The sequence below is a fragment of the Dermochelys coriacea genome, chromosome 3 (assembly GCF_009764565.3).
Source record: "Dermochelys coriacea isolate rDerCor1 chromosome 3, rDerCor1.pri.v4, whole genome shotgun sequence".
Taxonomy (NCBI): domain Eukaryota; kingdom Metazoa; phylum Chordata; order Testudines; family Dermochelyidae; genus Dermochelys; species Dermochelys coriacea.
In genome coordinates, this window is record NC_050070.1 from 134,084,063 (window position 1) to 134,102,327 (window position 18,265).

The 18,265-nt window shown below is 41.9% G+C and overlaps 1 protein-coding gene across 18 annotated transcripts in view; it reads right to left on the reverse strand.

Moving 5' to 3' along the window:
- SIPA1L2 (signal induced proliferation associated 1 like 2) overlaps positions 1-18,265 on the reverse strand; it is a 260,821-nt gene that overhangs the window by 204,863 nt on the left and 37,693 nt on the right. For 2 of the 18 annotated variants that reach the window (XM_043511366.1, XM_043511359.1), the window contains exon 1: positions 632-712. The exons of the other annotated variants lie outside the window; for them this stretch is intronic. The gene's annotated coding sequence lies outside the window, so the exon portion shown is untranslated. Of the gene's footprint in view, positions 1-631; positions 713-18,265 lie in introns of those variants that run through there. 18 annotated transcript variants of the gene reach the window in all.

The following is an 18,265-nucleotide window of genomic DNA, read 5'->3' on the forward strand; positions in this document are numbered from 1 at the left end:
TAGAATAACTTTAATGGGGGGAATTAAGAGGCAAAGTTTTAGCAACAGCACCACTGAGGTCCATTCATCAAACATGTCAGGAGTCTGCACAGTTTCAGTTTCCAAAATCAAAAACCTAGCCCACCACTTTTGTCCCTTTTCACTGGTTTGGGTAGAAATACTTGGGAGTTAGGATTTCTGTCCAGAGCACTGGAACCATCGTGTGGGGAAAAGGGACTCATTCTTACCATGATACATTGCTTCATAAAATATAGTCTAATTTATATTTTGATAGCCTTATGCTAGAATTTAAGCATTTCTGGCTTTTAGCTATATTTTAAGCAAACTGCTCTTTTGCGTCTTCACTGCCATAATTCGAATTATATATTTTGGTGTTTTTCCTATGTACAACTATTAAATGCCTTGGACATTTAATAAGACATGGAGTAGAAGAATGGACATAAAAAGTAGAATTATTACAATAGATTTCCACTTTAAATTATTATGGTAGAAAAATGCTTAACTAAAAATTTCACCTTGTCAAGGACTACATCTACTCCAGGCATGCCTGTGTCATACCTGCCTATTTTACTGTTTGAACTTATTACTGTCTGCACTTCCAATTAATGTATCTTCAAGAAAGTCTGCTTACTTTATAATGCATATTGCTTCATCATCAGAATTCAAAGCTAGTAAGTCCACAATCTTTGCTGGTGATAATGATGGCGGGTGCAACGGAGGATACAAAAGAGACTGAATGAAAATCAAGTGATTAATCATAGATTTAAGTTATACAGTTGGCTGCGAGAAAAAATAAAAGAAAACATGGTTTAACTTGTAAATTGAACATTGACAAACTCACGGATGAAGAATTACTACTACATTTCTAACAAGAATCACATTTAATATATTTTATGAGTTATGACAAACTAAGGAAAGCATACTCCATGTACTTTAAGCCATTATTTGGGGAAAATCTGACTGGCTTTTTTTCTGTAGTGAAGAAGACTATTTCAAAGGTTGCCAGCTGGAAAGCGGGCCCTGCAAAGCAATCTGAGACAAGATGACACATTTTCAAGGTGGTTTTACTATTACATAATGTATTGAGATACTCATGCTCTACAAATTCCTAGTGCATTTTTAAAATAAAAACTATCTACAGCTAATCAAGTTCTTAAAACACAAATATAGTGGTTGGGGACAGATCCTGACAGGGGCTGAATACCCAACAACTCCTTTGATTTCAACAGGTTTCAGAGTAGCAGCCATGTTAGTCTGTATTCGCAAAAAGAAAAGGAGGACTTGTGGCACCTTAGAGACTAACATTTATTTGAGCATAAGCTTTTGAAGTGAGCTACAGCTCACTTCAAAAGCTTATGCTCAAATAAATTTGTTAGTCTCTGAGGTGCCACAAGTACTCCTTTTCTTTTTGATTTCAACAGTTAACATGGGTTGCTCGGTACATCTCTCAGTTAGGGCTGAAATGATTACATGTATTTCGCTGCTAATTTCCCCTCAGAAAGGTAAGCTTCATTTAACTTGCAATATCCCAAACACAATGGGCTGATCTCTGTAAAAGGCACTTTTCCTTCCTTTCATACAGAAAACATCCTGTAAACAATCTATTTCCACTCTGTTAACTGATTGCCTTTCCTGCCAATAAACAAAAGCAATAGCAAGCAGCAGTGAGAGCTAGAAAGTTTTGTTTCATTTCCTACTGTGCAGGTGTTTTATACAAGGCATCTATTGTAATTCTTCAAGTTTAGTTTCAAAGAAAAAACATGCTGCTTCTTTCCAAAGCATAGACCAAGAACAACAGAATTAAGGAAATAGCAGTATGCTTCAGTGTGAAGCAAAACAGAAGTATACAGCAACCATACCATACACAAGACCAACAAGTTTTCCTATTTTATTGGCCAACTGAGACAAAAAGGGAGGAGAAAAAAAAACGGAGTAAAATATATGGAATCACAAGACAAGCGCAGAACACCATCTGATCAGTCACTTTTATTGCATCTCATTCTCAGACCCCAATATTTGTGTGCTAATTCTCTCTTTAGTTCCCAATTCTGCAACTGCCTCCAGCAGGTCAACTCCTGTGTAGGGTTGCCAACTTTCTTGTCACACAAAACTGAACACACTTGCCCAGCCCCACCTTGAGGCCCCTTCCCCCACCCCTTCGGAGGCCCCGCCCCTGCTCACTCCACCCCCTTCTCCCCGTCACGCGCTCTCCCCACGCTCACTCATTCACTCATTTTCATTGGGCTGGGGATGCAGGCTCTGATGTGGGGCCAGGGATGATGGATTTGGGGTGCAGGGGGGATCCAGGCTGGGGCTCAAGGGTTCGGAGTGCTAGAGGGGGCTCTGGGCTGAGGCAGGTGGTTGGAGGGGGGGGGGGGAGGGCAGGGCGTTCCAGGCTGGAATTGAGGAGTTTGGAGGAGAGGGGGCAGGGGATTGGGATGCAGGAGTGGGGGGTGCAGGCTCCAAGCAGCGCTTACCTCAAGCAGCTCCCAGAAGCAGCAGCATCTTCCCGCTCTGGCTCCTACGCGGAGGCATGGCCAGGTGGCTCTGCACACTGCCCCATCCGCAGGTGCTGCCCCTGCAGCTAGTTCCCATTGGCCGAGAACCGCAGCCAATGGGAGCTGCAGAGCCGGAGCTTGGGACTGGGGCAGTATGCAGAGCCCCCGGCCGCCCCTATGCATAGGAGCCGGAGGAGTGGGATATGCTGCTACTTCTGGGAACCGTGTGGAGCCTTAGTAGTAGCTTTAATAGTTGTGTCAGTTCCAATATCCAGGCCAATTGGGTTGCCAACTGTCTAATCACACAAACCCAAACATCCTTACCCTGCACCCACCCCACTCCCTCCATCCCTCCCCCCACCTCGCTCAATTGGTCTCCCCCACCTTCACTCACTTTCGCTGGGGAAGGGGGTTGGGGTGCAGGAGGGAGAGAAGGGTCAAGCTCTGGGAGGGAGTTTGGGTGCTAGAGGGGACTCAGGACTGGGGCAGGGGGTTGGGGTGCAGGCTCTGGGAGGGAGTTTGAGCGCAGGAGGGTGCTCTGGGCTGGGGTAGGGGTGTAGGCTCTGACCAGGAGGCGCTTACCTCGAGTGGCTTCCGGTCAGTGGCGCAGCGGGGCTAAGGCAGGCTCCCTGCCTGCCCTGGTCCCGTGCCGCTCCCGCGAGTGCTGCCCCCGCAGCTCCCATTGGCCACAGTTCCAAAGCAGGGCAAGGGTGTTTGCGTTTGTGTGATTAGACAGTTGGCAACCCTACAGGCCAAATTCCACCTTGTGAAGTTAAACACAGTATAACTAAAACCCACCTTGGAATTTCCATTTAGAGATTTCTCTTGTTGTATTGTCCTAAACTGTTCCACCACTAAAATGATTAATAACCTTACCCACCCACCCAAATCCTATGATGTGCTAACATCAGTTGGTCACTTCATGCTAGGCAGTTACTTAAATGGAGTTTGTAAAATGTCAAGATACATTTATGTAACTTTTTATCATGATGTAAGATCATTATCAGAGCCTTGCAATTCTCCATTGCCCAGGATTAGAAGGGAAAAAAATATTTCTATAGGTTTGTAATAAAAAGGCAAGTGCAACTAAAATAAAAGTTATTCTGTAATACGTTTACCTCTGTTAAAAAGATCTTGAAAGTTAACCCTATTACAAAAAATCACTAAATCAAGTAATCTTAATTAAAGCATTTTTCATTTAACAAAATTCAAGTCATTATTTTTAAAAATCTCTTCCCTAAATAATTGACAGTTTATTTGCTTATGTATATTTTTGAATTCGTAGTATTTGATTGTCCATGTGTATTTCACTTTGCATGATTTCCATGCACATATTTGAATTACTGTACATACAACAAATATGACATATATGCATGATCATTTACAAGAATCTCTTCAGATCATGTTTTAAACTGCAACCTATTGCTATTTGTGCTTTGATTTTTCATTGAGTCACCATAAGACATACCATGCCCATTTTCCCCGGGAAGCAATGCATTCTTGCAAAGCTGAACTGACATACGTTACATGATCAGTGAGCTGGCCAAGTAAATTATATCATTAAAGCCTGGCTACTTATAAAAGTAGTAAGAATTGAAAGTGATTAGTTATATGCTGTACATGTAGTTGTATGTTAAAAACTGGACAACCATTTAGTTTTTGTTTGCACAGCTGGTTGCCGAGTTTGGTTGTCTATAGAATCTGCTGAACTACCAATAATTTTTATGAGTCCCTTCTATATTTTAGATAATGAACTACACTCCGTAAATAGTGAAACTGACATAATATGTAGTGCATAATATATTGGTTAGTAAAACAACCTGGAGCAAACTGAAAGAAACAACATAAAGTGGTTGCCCTTTAGCCATACAGCAATTAAACTTGTGTGCGCTCAAATGCAACGTGCCTCTACCCATGGGGTAGTTTTAGCACATTTCAAATGTAGATACTTTTTTTTTTTTTTTAAACCAAGTTGCATGGTTTTATTGCACTTAATTTAATTATGGAAATACATGTTAAAGATTACTTTCCCATTTGAACAAGGAGGTGCAGAGGGTAGAGGAATTGTGCCTCATATTGAATGCATCAGTTGGATGACAAAATATCAATGGAAAAGATTTGCCCATCATTTTGGCTCGAGTCTCCTTACCATCCACAACAATAGATAATAAGAAACTATGATAATTTAGCTTCAAATTTCTTACTTTCCTCCGGAATCCTCACCACTCAACTCTATCACTGTTTGTTTAACACACCACCACCTTCCCTGTTATGGAAGTTCTGTTCATTCCCTCCTTCTTCCACACATATGGATCATGTCCAGATCCCGTCACTTCTTCCTCCACAACACTTCTATGATCTGTTTATTTTGTTCTGTCCACACAGATAAAAACGTAATCAAGATGTGAGAGAAGGGTCTGAAACCACTTTTTCTCTAGTGGATAGACTACTAGTCAGGGACTCAGGAGCCTTGGGTTCAATACCTAGATTGCACCTTATACTACTCTGTGCCTAAGTTTACCATCTGTAAAATGAAGATAATATTGTGAAAATAAAAATACACTAATGTTGTGAGGTGTTCTGGTGATAAAAAACAAGCACTAAAACAGATTGGGAAGCAGACAAGCTTCATATCTAGCCTACCTAAAAATACCTCCGTGCCTTCTTCCATTCAGCATCATAGGCAGAGCAAGCCTCTCCTAAATTGGCCCTCTTATTAAAATCCCTCAAAACCCATAATTAGCCTGACACCTACAAGAATTCATTTTATTTAAAAAACAAAAAAAAGAGTAACTTTACTCCAGGTTGTTCTCTTGTATTAGGGTCAATCTTATTGTTAACCCCCTCTTTCCCTGCCCCCCCCTTCCAAACTGCTCCCACCTTTATGTAAAGTATCAGTTTAAGAACCTTGGGGCCAGCACCATGCATTTTTATTTGTGTTGAAAGACACTGCCCACACTCCTGGGTACTGTAAAATAAACTATTAAATTATAAATAAGACCTATAAAGGTTATCAAGAAGTCAGAGTTCCTTTTACTGCATTAGCGGTTTCTTCAGTAATAATTTGCAGATGACAATGTTTGGGGCGGGGTAAATAAGGAAGAGGACAGGTCACTAACGGAGTGATCTAGATCTCCTGGTAAGCTGAGCACAAGCAAACAATATGCATAAAGTCATATCTAGGAACAAAAAGCCATACTTACAGGGAAGCAGCAACCCTGTAAAGGACTTGGGGGGTCATGGTGGATAATTGGCTAAACATGAGCTCTCACTGTGAGACTGACTATAAGGGCTAATTACAACCCTTGAATATATAAATAGGAGATTACCAAGTAGGAGTAGGGAGGTTATATTACCTCTATATTTGGCACAAGCACGACTACTACTGGAATACGGTGTCCAGTTCTAGTAGCCACAATTCAAGAAAGATGCTGATGAATTGGAAAGGGTTCAAGATACAACCCCCAAGAATGATTAAAAGATTGGAAAACAAGTCATAGTGACTGTGCTCCTTAAGTCTATCCATTTAGCTTAACAAAGGGAAAGTTAAGGAGTTTACAAGTACCTAGATGGGGAACAAACAAAAATACGATAAATGGCTCTTTGATCTAGCAGACAAAGGTATAAAAATACAACTTCTGGAAGCTGAAGTTACACAAATTCAGACTGAAAATAAGACGTAAATTTTTAATAAGTGAGAGTAATTAACCATTGGAACAATTACCAAAAGTTGAAGTGGATTCTCCACCACTGGCAATTTTTAAATCAAGATTGGCTGTTTTTCTAAAATATAGGCCTTCAGATGTTTTTCTAAAAAGGGTTCTCAAACTGTGAGTAGGGACCCCAAAGCGGGACCCAACCCCATTTTAATGGGGTTGCCTGGGCTGGTGTTAGACTTGCTGGGGCCTGGAATCAAATCCCGAGCCTCGCTGCCCAGGGCCAAAGCCGAAGCCCTTAGGCTTTGACTTTGGTCCCCACAGCCTGGGGCGGCGGAGCTCAGGTGTGCTCAGGCTCTGGTCCCCTCTCCTGGGGTTTCAGAGTAGCAGCCGTGTTAGTCTGTAATCGCAAAAAGAAAAGGAGTACTTGTGGCACCTTAGAGACTAACAAATGTATTTGAGCATAAGCTTTCGAGAGGGCCTATGTAGTAATTTTTGTTGTCAAAAGGGGGTTGAGGTGCAATGAAGTTTGAGAATGCCTGCTCTAGTTCAAACAAGAATTAATCCAGGGAAGTCCCATAATCTCTATTATATAGGTGATCACATTGTGACCTAACGATCCCTTCTTTAATCTATTAACAATATTTGATTAATATTTATAGTTTTTATGTCTTCAAAGCACTGTCCAAGCATTGGATATTTAGCACTCACAGTCACCTTAAGTAGTAGATAATTAGGTGATGTGATCTCCATTTCACAGAACACCCAAAAAAATCCCAACCAAAAACAAGCTTTCAAGGCCACATAGGAAGTCAGCAGCAAAATTGGAATTAGAGTGAAAAAGCTCCTAATTCTAAATCTCTTGCACAGTTTACCAGACTAGATCCATGCTGCAGCCATTTCTATCACAATCCACTGCAAATGGAGGAACATGTTCAAAAGCTGTCTTGCCAATAGGGAAGCGAAAGTGTCAAAGGACAGTTTTTTACTATCATGTTTTAAGTCAGTTGTGCAGTCAGCCAGAGATTTTTGCTAAATTCATCTAACAGGGTTCACTGTGGATGAAGGGTATAATACACATAGAACTGGCCTGCTTACTCAAAGGTTTCATAGAAGACAAGTAATAGACACTGTTCATCTATTAAAGTGTAGCTGATATGCAGACTTCCATAATATAATAAATAAAGTACAAGACTGGGAACCCCAGAGTCCTATTCCTAGCTCCACAGTTACCTGTAGTTTCTAGTATAGTGAGTGGAACTGGGGGGGGGGGGGTCAGACTTCAGGAGGGATATTGTTCAGGAGAGAATCAGGCCCAGGTGGCTTGTGCATAACATTCTGGAGCCTCATTATGCAACAAGCCATTCAGCATAACTAATTTTAAAAAGATAGGTGTCAGAGTAAAAAAAAGCTTCACGAAAGCTTATGCTCAAATAAATTTGTTAGTCTCTAAGGTGGCACGAGTACTCTTAAAAAAAAATGGCTTTCCCACAATTTACCAGCCTGCCACATCAGTTATTCCTAATGATGAAAAAGGTTCATTTGGAGCTGGAGCAGAAAACATTCAGGAAGCAGGGGTTGCAAAGAACCTGCAGACACAGTACTCCTGTGGCATTAAGGGATTCCTCTGCGAAGGCATAAATGACCATTTGCTGCCCACTTCATCTCTCTACATCCTTCCCAGCTCATGGCTGCTGATACTCAGAAAGGAGCACAGGAAGGAAGATCAGAATATCAAGGGCAATATTAGTGAAACTAATAATACTGACTGAAATACCAAACAGATTGACGCACCACTGCAGGGAAACAAGAAGGGGTCCCTATCTTCCCCAATCTTACAAGCAGAGCAGTGGGAAACTTGCAGTGCCTCGGATATCAATTCAATGAAAAGAAAAAATGAAAGGATGTGAAGGTGCTGATGCTGAAAAATGTTAATGAATGTCTTACAGATGGAACTGCAGATCTCGGGTAGAAGTTACTAAATGAGGCAGAAATCCTTGATGGTATTCACAGTAAAGCAAGCAAGTGGAAAACTGATGCCAGCGGCAAAAAAGAGTAAGCAAGAGAGAGGTGGTACCTGACAATTTCCAATTAAAAATACAGCAGTGCCGGCAGTTGACACATTAAGCAAACGCGTAAAAACAGCAAGTTGACACCAAGAGAAAATATTTTTAGAACAGCACATACAGTCAACTCAGAAGTCAGCATATGAAGCAATAAAACAGCAGTAATTGTTTCCATGTTCCAGTTTAATTTACTGCTTTCTGTGTTAGATTTTTGGAGGGGTGGACTATATTACTGAACACCAACCACATTTTTTCTCCTCCAGAAAAATTTCACTCTAGAAGACACAATAACTTATACTGACTTTCCATTAGAATTTGATATGTAAGCCCCTTTCACCCGAACAGCTATCAGGCGTTATGCCTTAAACTAGTTACCTATACTTATATTTTTATGTATTTTTATAGAGAAAAACTGTACCATATTATATAGTTGTACTATTACACAGTCAACACAAATAATCCTTAATTGGAGCCGACAACCGCGGAGGAATGCACAGCCTCCTCTCAACAGGACAGAAGAGTACTTCGGCTCTCATGAGAGCTGCCATGTTCAAACTGTGAACGTGCAAAACTCATGAATATCCTTAATACCCAAGAGACTATTCTATTTCTAAAGAAAACGAAAAAAAAAAAAAAGTGGAGATTATGCCCAAGGAGTCTAGAGCAGAACAGTATTTAACACATAATTATAACAAATTTCCCCTGGTAATGGAGTTACGTAATATTCTCTTGCCAACACAAGAGCCCTAGACAAAACGTGGCCTAATGCTCTTAGGCATTTTCTAATTTAAGACGACCAAGCAGTTAACCATGCAACATTCTTAACGGACTAATGAAAAAGACAAACCCCCCCCTACTCATCAAGAAAAGGAAACAAGTTATTCACATATCCTAAAATAAATATAGACTAAGCCCAACACTCACGATGCTGCGTTCTAATTATCTACACATAGAATAATAAAAAAATAATATCAAACAGTCCTACAGAAAGAACATGGAACCTACTAATTAAATTTAAGTACGTGTTGAAGCTCTAGGTTGTTCAAAAAAAATATAAAACCAATATTTATATGAAAGATTATAAAATATTTAGGTGGTTGTGTAATTTAGTATTTAGCTAATGAACTGAAATGATTCCAACTGTAATAGGAAAAAAGCAAAATTAACCAACCTACAATAGAATTTGCTTTTTTATTACAAGGTGAAAAGTACATTTCAATTTCAGCATACAAAAGACAATGCATCAGAGAGGGGAAAAACTTTCATTTCGTTGACATGGATTCAGGTCTCAAGTCACAAATGCAATACAAGTGAAACCACAATTACTGCTTGCATCATTCTAATGCTTGACGGACAATTCCATTCTCAAACCACTGTTGTCCATGGAGAGTAGGATGGTCATATGGCGTTAGTACCAATTCTTGTTTCCAGTTATTAAATCTCAGCAAGGAGTTAAAATTTTGTTTCTTAATATTTTTCCATTTCAGTAATTGCTGAAGCTGCCACATAGAGGTTATATGATTGTTGCTTGACAGGAGACTTGGTTAGTGGGACACACTCTACTACGACAGGTTTCAGAGTAGCAGCCATGTTAGTCTGTATTCGCAAAAAGAAAAGGAGTACTTGTGGCACCTTAGAGACTAACAAATTTATTAGAGCATAAGCTTCCGTGAGCTACAGCTCACTTCAATGCATCCGATGAAGTGAGCTGTAGCTCACGAAAGCTTATGCTCTAATAAATTTGTTAGTCTCTAAGGTGCCACAAGTACTCCTACTCTACTACAATGTCGTCCAAACTACAAAAAAGTTTGAGAATCCTTGCATGCCCAGTGATTCGGACATCAGTCCATGTTGCTTTTCAATAGGATAAAATGTATGTATGGTAAAAGACAGTTACCTTTTCTGTAACTGGTGTTCTTCGAGATGTGTTGCTCATGTCCATTCCATATTAGGTGTGTGCTCACCACATGCACCAGTGCTGGAATTTTTTCCCTCAGCAGTATCCGTAGGGGATCAGCTCTGGAGCCCTCTGCATTAGTGCCAGCAGTATAAGGGGCCACCTTTGGAAAATCATGCAGGCTACCTCTGGATAGAGCAACCACTTGTGGTGAGAGGAGAAGTCCCAGCTGAGCTGGTCCGCCAGCATATTCTTGACACTGGGAACATGACAAGCTTCCAGATGAATTTCATGGCTGATGCAGAAGTCCCATAGACAGAGTGCCTCTTGACAGAGTCGACGAGCGCACTTCCCGTTGCCTGTTAATGTAGAACATGGAGGCTACGTTGTCCATCAGGACTCGTACCTCCTTGCTCACAGGTGGGGCAGGAAGACTCTGCATGCCAGCCAGACTGCTCAGAGCTCTGACGTTTATGTGCAACTTCGCCTCCTCCAGGGACCACATCCCGTGTCTGGAGGTCGCTGAGATGCACACCCCAGCCAAGGTCCAAGGCGCCCGACACCAACTCGATGGAGTGAGGGGGGTTCTCGAAAGAAACGCCCTCCAGGACTATCCTGCAGTCGGGTCCACAATTGCAATGAGGTAAGTATCGCCTGGGGAATGAACAATCTTTTCCAGAGGGTCTCTGGACTGGGAATAGACCATCCACAGCCATTGTTGCAGGGGCTGCATTTAGAGCCTGGCATGGCGGACCACATAAGTGCACGCTGCCATGTGACCCAGGAAGAGCCTGGGTGTAGTCAAAGGGAATGCAGAGACTTCACAATGAGGTTCATCAATGTTTGGAACCTTTCCAGCAGCAGGAAGGCCCTGGCACAGGTCGAGTTGAAGACCACTTAGATGAACTCTACCCTCTGCACTTGCACTAACGTCGATTTTTTGTCATTTACCAGTAGGGCCAGAGAGAGGTAAGTTGCCTGAAACACCACAACAGCCCTTTGGACTTGAGACCTGCAGCTTCCCTTGACAAGCCGGTCGTCGAGGTATAGGTAGATCTGAATACCCCAGCACCTGAGGTAAGCCTCTACCACTGACATGCATTTGGTAAACACTCTCTGTGCTGTCCCCAAGCACAACAGGAGGACCACAAAGGACCGAACTGGTAGTGGTGGGGCCCCACCGTAAACCAGAGGAAGTGTCTGTGCCCTTGAAAGATCGCTACGTGGAAGTATGCGTCCTTCAAGTCGAGGACAGCATACCAGTCTCCTGAATTCAGGGAGGGGATAACAGAAGCCAGGGAAACCATGTGGAACTTTAACTTCTTTAGGTACTTGTTGAGATCTCGCAGATCCAGGATGGGCCGAAGACCACCCTCGGCCTTGGGGTTAAAAAGTACCAGGAATAGAACCCTTTGTTCCTGTACTTGAGAGGAACTTCTTCCACCGCACCCAGCTGTAGTAACACCTTTACCTCCTTCACATGGAGACTCTTGTGAGAGGGGTCCCTGAAGAGGGATGGGGAAAGCAAGTGGGAAGGGGGGTAGAAAGGAACTGGAGGATATAACCCTGTTTTACTGTGGTGGGGACATGCTGACTGCTGCTTCCCACAGCATCTCCCATTGGCCAGGAATGGCGAACCGTGGCCACTGGGAGCTGTGGGCAGCCGTACCTGCGGACAGTCAAGGTAAAGAAACTGTCTCACGGCCTGCCAACAGATTACACTGATGGGCCACGTGCAGCACACGGGCCGCAGGTTGCCCACCACTGATCTAGCCCATAGAGTATATACTGAGAGGACTAATATGGAATCACCTATGTGGGCCATAACGTTGGACTTTTTCTTGGGAAGGGGTGTCTTTAAATCAGAAAATTTGTAGCCTGATGAAAAAATGTAACTATAAATTACAGTTTTGATTTGATACAATAGGATAATCTGTTTTCAAGAACTGGGAACAGGATTACAGGTCTGTTTTTGTTACCTTTCCACACAGTTAAAGAGGCTCACCCTAATTATCTGAACTAAATTAAGAGTTATTACTTCCTTTACAGTCCTGCTTATACATGTTTATCCACAGAACTCACTGTTCTTAGTTCCTGGAGGACTGTGGTCCCCCTCCTGCATGGAATTACATAAACTTAATTCAATAAGATTTATCCAGGACACTGCAGAAAACTTGCATCCGTCACATTCAGTACAAGATGTATTTGGATATCACTATGTACTTCTCGGTATACTTAATTTGTCCAATTCCTCTGCTAACAGTAACCAATTCAAGAATTGCTTTCTCCTGTCCTCATTCATCTCACATTAGAGGTGAAGAGATGGCTTATTCATCAGCACCAGCGATAAAGATACAACAGGCCAAATGCTGTTCATAATTAAATCTGTGCAACTCCTACTTCAAATTCTGCTCTTTAGTGAAGCTGCACTTGTGCAACTGATGGCAGAATTTAAGACAATGGTGACGCACTGGCAGACCAGGTGTCAGCTCTTCCCAAGGCTTTAGGCCTCAGCCAAGCACTGACAAATGCATTGCTGAAAACCAGTCCCGCTCACCTGTGTGTTTGTATGGTTAAGATGGTTACTGATGTTCTCTGTGTATATAAATCTCCCCACTGTATTTTCCACTGAATGCATCCGATGAAGTGAGCTGTAGCTCACGAAAGCTTATGCTCAAATAAATTTGTTAGTCTCAAGGTTCCACAAGTATGCCTTTTCTTTTTGAGGATACAGACTAACACGGCTGCTATTCTAAAACAATGTGTTTAGACTTATGAAATGCTTGTAAATTGCTGTATGTATTAATCTAACATAACTTTATCACGTGCTATAAAGTAATACTTAAGTTTTTGTTTTATAGCTGTGAAAATGTTTGCCCTGAAACTGTCAAACTGTCAGAAGGAATCATCTCCTGCTCATTAAGAAGGCTATCAAAACTAAATGGGCCATTGTGGGACATCAGGATACAAAGACTGTTAATTGCCCCTTCACACATCATGAAAAGACTACGTGCAAAAGAGCTCATTCCATCAGTTTGAATTATGGAGGAAGGACAAAAATAGTAAACAAGAAAATCGGTCATCTCTTTGCTGTTTTGACTCTCACAGGGCTGGAGCTAGGAAACAGAAGCAGAGTTTCCCAGTGTCAACCTGCGTTAACCCTAAAAGACATTCAGTGCTGACAGATGACTACAACTCTAACTCATTCATGTATATATGTTTGCCTGCTTTAACCTGTAGATAACTCATTTCCTTTTTCCTAGTTAGTAAATCCTTAGTTGGTTTACTATAGGACTGGCTACAAGTGGTGTCTTTGGTATGAGATGTGAGGTACAAATTGACCTGGGATAAGTGACTGGAAACAACCTGAATCTTGTGTGATCTTTGGTGTATGGTAACCGACTGTCACTAAGTGCATCTTGTCTGGGTGGGAAGATAGAGTGAAATGCCCAAGGGGACTGTCTGTGAATCATAGAATATCAGGGTTGGAAGGGACCTCAGGAGGTCATCTAGTCCAACCCCCTCCTCAAAGCAGGACCAATCCCCAACTAAATCATCCCAGGCCTGACCTTAAAAACTTCTAAGGAAGGAGATTCCACCACCTCCCTCGGTAACGCATTCCAGTGTTTCACCACCCTCCTAGTGAAAAAGTTTTTCCTAATATCCAACCTAAACCTCCCCCACTGCAACTTGAGATCATTATCCTTGTTCTGTCATCTGCTACTACTGAGAACAGTCTAAATCCATCCTCTTTGGAACCCCCTTTCCAAGTTGAAAGCAGCTATCAAATCCCCCCTCATTATTCTCTTCTGCAGACTAAATAATCCCAGTTCCCTCAGCCTCTCCTCATAAGTCATGTGTTCCAGCCCCCTAATCATTTTTGTTGCCCTCCACTGGACTCTTTCCAACTTTTCCACATCCTTCTTGTAGCGTGGGGCCCAAAACTGGACACAGTACTCCAGATGAAGCCTCACCAATGCCGAATAGAGGGGAATGATCATGTCTCTCGATCTCTGTTGGCAATGCTCCTGCTTATACAACCCAAAATGCCGTTAGCCTTCTTGGCAACAAGGGCACATTGTTGACTCATACAGCTTCTCGCCCACTGTAACCCCTAGGTCCCTTTCTGTAGAACTGCTGCCTACCCATTCGGTCCCTAGTCTGTAGCAGTGTATGGGATTCTTCCATCCCAAGTGCAGGACTCTGCACTTGTCCTTGTTGAACCTCATCAGATTTCTTTTGGCCCAATCCTCTAATTTGTCTAGGTTCCTCTGCAACCTATCCCTACCCTCCAGCGTATTTACCACTCCTCCCAGTTTAGTGTCATCTGCAAATTTGCTGAAGGTGCAATCCACGCAATCCTCCAGATCGTTAATGAAGATATTGAACAAAACCGGTCACAGGACCAACCCTTGGGGCACTCCGCTTGATACCAGTTGCCAAATAGACAGAGCCATTGATCACTACCTGTTGAGCCCACGATTTAGCAAGCTTTCTATCCATCTTATAGTCCATTCATCCAGGCCATACTTCTTTAACTTTCTGGCAAGAATACTGTGGGAGACCGTATCAAGAGCTTTGCTAAAGTCAAGGAATAATACATTCACAGCTTTCCCCCTCATCCACAGAGCCAGTTATCTCATCACAGAAGGCAATTAGGTTAGTCAGGTATGATTTGCTCTTGGTGAATCCATGCTGACTATTCCTGATCACTTTCCTCTCCTCTAAGTGCTTCAGAATGGATTCCTTGAGGACCTGCTCCATGATTTCTTCCAGGAGCCTGAGGTGAGGCTGACTGGCTGTAGTTCCCCGGATCCTCCTCCTTCCCTTTTTTAAAGATGGGCACTACATTAGCCTTTTTCCAATCATCCGAGACCTCCCTCGATCACTATGAGTTTTCAAAAGTAAAATAACTCTATGGTAAGACTGTTATAGTGCTTTAGGAATTCACATTTTTACTGAAATCTAATTCTAGAACATACTGCCAGTTTGGGGTGTCTGCCCTGCTTTTTAACAGTCTGCCCTGAGGTTTGCACAGGTTACACTCTAATTGGAATGCAACAGTTTTGTTGAATAGCTTAATATGACATGAATCCAATCCACTCGCCCAAACCTGTGTTGGTTCTCAAGGATTGAAGGTAGTAAAAGTTTGTCAGTAAAACAAGCAGATATGATTGAATGTATACAGACAACAGATCTTAGTAAGGGTGTACCATTTTTCAGTGTTACTTTGGAGTGTAACACTTTTGAGAGTAGATACACACTTTAAGCCCTCCACCATCTCCTGATACAAGTCAGCTATCCCTGGTTCATGATAATTATGACCGACATTGCTTTCCCACATTCCTTTTTTTCTTTATTGGTAGGCAAGATAGATTCAGAAAAACTTTCCATAGAACAGTTTGAAATTAAAACCTACTTTCTGGTTAGGAGATCAGCCTCATTTTGCTTCCTCTTCTGAATGTGACAGATGTGCTCTTTTCTGTTCTCTTTTTTCTGCAAGGACCTAGCTAGGCAGAAATTCAGCTTCAAATTCTTAACGCTACCATTACTGCAGAAGTATTTCAATTAGATATTTAGCATTGCATAGTTTGTGTGCTTTCATAAGCAGAGATATGGACTGTGGAAGAGAAATTTTTCAATAAACCAACTAGCCAACTAAACCAGAAATGTCCCCAAAGGCACACAACAGATTAATATGGGGAACAGGGGATGTGAACTATGCATAGTGTAACAAAGCTCTGTCCTTGCCTCAGTGGGTCCCGTGTTTCCTGGTGGATTTCGCTAGCCTCCGAGGCTCACTGTGACCCTCCACGTAATCCTTTTTCTAGAGACAAGGGTAACAGTCTACTGAGCCATTTTCATCATAAGCCAGTGAGGGAGGTGAGGAGAAGTTATCCTTCCTTGCACAGTCGCTGTTGTCTCACAGTCTCAGTGATTAAACAGGGTGCAAAGGTGGTGGCGGGGGAGCCCAGGCCCACCTTCTACTCCGGGCTCCAGCCCAGGGACCCCAATAGTATCAGCTATGGTAGCTGACCTTTTAGAAACAGGAAATGTACAATTCCCTGGGCTACTTCCCCCACAGCAGCCCTCACTTCCTCAAGCTCCACTTCACCCTTACCTCAGGGCCTCCTTCCTTGTACCTGATATGGTGTGTACTACTCAGCCTCTCCAGCCACGCAACTTCTTCCCACAGCTCCTGTCATGCACTCCACCTGAGTGACTGGGAGGCTTTTAACTAGTTTTAGCCAGCCCCTGATTGACTTCAGGTGTCCCAATCAACATAGCCTTCCCCCTGCCTTCTGGAAAGTTCTTAATTGGCCCCAGGTATCTTAATTGACCTGGAGCAGCTGCCATTTCACTTAACCTGGTACCAGGGATTTGTTTAGCCTGGAGCTAATATATCTATCTATCTCCCACTACTTTTCTATAGTCATCTGGCCTTGCCCCGTCACAATAGAAGGAAAAAGAAATTGGCATTGGAAGTATGCCATCAAATATCACTTAAGGCATGAACAAGACTTTGCCATCCCTATCTATTTACTATGGAACAAAAATTTCTGTTACTACAGAGATTCATTTGCTGTTCTGATAATAAATGAGTAGTATTCAGCAGACTTTTACAGACTTACTGTCTAAAATAAAATAGATACACAGATTTAAATCATAATTAGCAATAACATTTTGCTTTGCAGTGTGCCATATCCAATTACTTTCCTTCCATCTTTAGATGAGAATCTCTGCACTTGTGTATTTGAAGAAAATCTGCTGCTGATTTTAACATGTCCGTAATTCTGAGACACTGCTGTGGCTCTCCAATAGTTATAATGAGGGGAAAGGGTCACTTTTTTTTTTTAAAAAAAGTTTATTCACCAAAAGGCAACCCATTACATTTCAATATGCAAATTGTTTAGGAATAACATTGTGCCACAAAAGTGGCTACAGGTTACAGACAAAGAGTCCCTACCCTGTGGAGTTTACACCCTAATTGAACATCCTCAAGACCCTACAGAAACTGCAAGTTATGTTCATATCGCCTTCATCACATCACATATATTATTCCAATGAGCTCAGAACATACTTGTTTGTGAGTTTGAAAATAAATCTAAAGGTAACAGTAGACATCAGAAAATATTTTTTCACGTTTTCTCATTTACTCAGGATGATTCCTCAATGAATCCACATTATCGCAATGAATGAATTAATAGTAAAAATGACAACTGCAATTATTTCCCCAAAGCTTGTTTTCTATGCCATATTGAATCTGAAACACAGCTAAAGAATTCTGTTTCTATAGTTTTGTCCGACATTAGTAGTTATAATAGATTCCCCAGTCTTGGGTTTGAGCTTTCTTCCTGTGACTGGGATGGACTGTCTACGTTTAAAACACTAAACATTAAACCATCTCACCAGCAGGTGGCACGTACTATAAAGGCCAATAATTTCCCAAGCTATCAGTTCCTTTCAAAACAAATAGACATTTAAGAGCCTCATTCTGCAAGGAAGGTGTGTTATGATATGCACTAGAACTACTAAAACTTTTGAGAACAAGATAATGTGTAAATATTTTTCTCTTCTCCAGAAGTAAGTTACAATAGATCCCCCCACTCTTGGAGATTAAGAATGCATCTGGAAAGGTTATTAAAGGTACAAGTAGGCAAATCAATAGTAGTGTTACAACAATATACACAACATAAAGTAATGAGAAAGCACTAACAGGGGAAAGAATACTATGAGAATTTATTTTCACAGTCCTAGAAAGAATCAAGCTATCCCACGAAAAAAAAAATTGTTACAAGTTTAGAGTTAGGACCCTCCTCCTTTACACGGTCCCAGAGCTCAGGATCCAGCCCCGAGCCTGAATGTCTACACAACAGTTTCAGCCCAGAGCCTGAGCCCAAGTCAGCAGACCAGAGCCAGTAGTGGAATTTTTTTCCATCCAAAAGAAGAAAACTATGAATCCTCATTTAGTTTGCAGACTGAATTTCTTAATGACACTCTCATTAAAAGTTCTTGTTAGCAAATGCAGTTTGCTTTCACCTTCAGAACTGTCTGCATTAATAATGAGTAATACTTTATGTGAATAACTCCACGTGGAGCTATTCTCATGTCACTGCTTTGACAGCAGCTCCATGGTAGGTGAGAGTG